Below are 1999 nucleotides of genomic sequence, written 5' to 3'. Positions count from 1 at the left end.
GCACATAACAACAACAACAACCACATGAATTTGAACCAATTCGGCGCCACTTAAAAACAACAACATACTATATTTGAGAATCTCTGGGTGTGACGATTGGTTAACAGTGTGGCTACTAATCTAACAGTTGGCTGTTCAAACCCATCCAGAGGCACCTTGGAAGAAAGGTCACAGTCCTGAAAACCCTATGAAGTTCTACTCAGACACTCTAGAGGCTACTGTGAGTAGGGATCTACTGGGCAGCAATTGATTGTTGTTGTTATTAAGTGCCATTGAGTCATTTACCAACTCATGGTGACCCTGTATAAAATTTCTGAGGAGCGGCTGGTGAGTTTGAACCACCGACTTTGTGGTTCAAACCAACCTTGCAGTCCAGTGCGTATCCTAATAGTGCCACACTAGGACTCCACACCAGAACTGATTGTAGCAGTGAAGACATACTCGATTCCGATTTCCTTAGCTTTCTTTTAATGTTCTGTTTGTTTGTGATGTCGTTGTTGTTGTTCTAGGAGTCCATCTAGGATGGTACAGGCTCCTCTTGCTGGTGACAAAGCTTAACTTGTTTTTTATGACCTTCACAGTTTTGAGGAGTTGTTGTTGTTAAGTGCCATCGAGTCGGTTCCGACTCATAGCAATCCTGTATAGGATTTCCAAGGAGCCGCTGGTGAGCTTGAACCTGTGACCTTGTGATTCAAACTGACCTTGCAGTTCAGTGCATTACCCCACAGTGCTACACCAGGACTCTCTGATCAGCTATTTTGTAGACTATCCATCCCTCAATTAAGATTTGTCTGACCTTTCCCCATTAATTAGAATAGGATTTTGGGTTTGGGGGAGGAAGACCATAGAGGTGAAGCACCATTCTTAACACACTCAGTGTCTACATGACTTAATACTGTTACTGTTCACCTTGATTGTCTGCTGGCCATAGTGTTTGTCTGGTTGTTTTGATGTGAAATTACTATATACCCTCTTCTGGATCCCTTGGGGAGAAGTCACTCCGCATATCCCACTGTTAAGGACTGGGGAGTCATATTCTACCTTTTGGGGGAATTATTTGGGATTCTTCCAAGGGGAGGTTAACCTCTTCTCCCCATTCATTTTCTTTTTCAATCATTTACATCGGAATGGACTCGTGGGTCTTTCTTTGATACTTTGGGCTATAATCCAGTGCTGCTGCTGCATGCATCCTTTATAGGGTTTCTGAAGGAGCCCTGGCGGCATAGTGGGTTATGAGTTAGGCTGATAACCAGCAGTCAGCAATTCAAATCCACCAGCCGCTCCAAGGGAGAAAGAGAAGCTTTTTGCTCCTATAAAGATTTACAGCCTCGGAAACCCTATCCAGGGTCACTATGAACCAGAAACGACAGGCCACAACCACCAACCATCATTGTAGAGTTTCTGAGGCTGTAAATCTTTACGGGAGAAGAAAGCCTCATCTATGTCCTTCAGAGCAGCTATTACAGTCAAACTGCTGTTCTTACTGACCGATGCAAAACCCACCATGCAACGAGGACTCGTTTATAGGCTAATACTATATTATTATTATTTTCCCTGAGATTCTTCCAGGTTTGGCTGTTGGAAGTTTTTTCAGTTGACTCTATGTCACTTTGACATACTCCATCACTGTAACTTTTTTGTTTGTTTCATGAGCACGTTCTTACTTTATGACACTGCAAGATGCTCCCAGCTCATCTTATATGAGGGTAAGCCAAAAAGTATTGGTACTAGGGTTCAAGTTCACACACACAGGTTTATTCTAAACAAAAGGTGTTCAAACATGTTTTTACAACCAGTGGATGGCTGCCGACAAGTTCTCTTGGTAATACCCTTGTCTTAGCCTCCTTAGTGGTGGTTGGGTGCCATCCAGTTGGACTCATAGCAACCCTGAATAGGGATTCTGAAGCTGAAAATCTTTATGGGAACAGAAAGCCTCATCTTTCTACTGTGGAACCACTGGTAGATTTGAACTGTTGACTTTGTGGTGAGCAGCCCAATG

This window comes from Chrysochloris asiatica, unplaced genomic scaffold (assembly GCF_000296735.1).
Source record: "Chrysochloris asiatica unplaced genomic scaffold, ChrAsi1.0 scaffold00060, whole genome shotgun sequence".
In the NCBI taxonomy this organism is placed as follows: Eukaryota; Metazoa; Chordata; class Mammalia; order Afrosoricida; family Chrysochloridae; genus Chrysochloris; species Chrysochloris asiatica.
Note: the sequence above shows the minus strand (reverse complement) of the source record.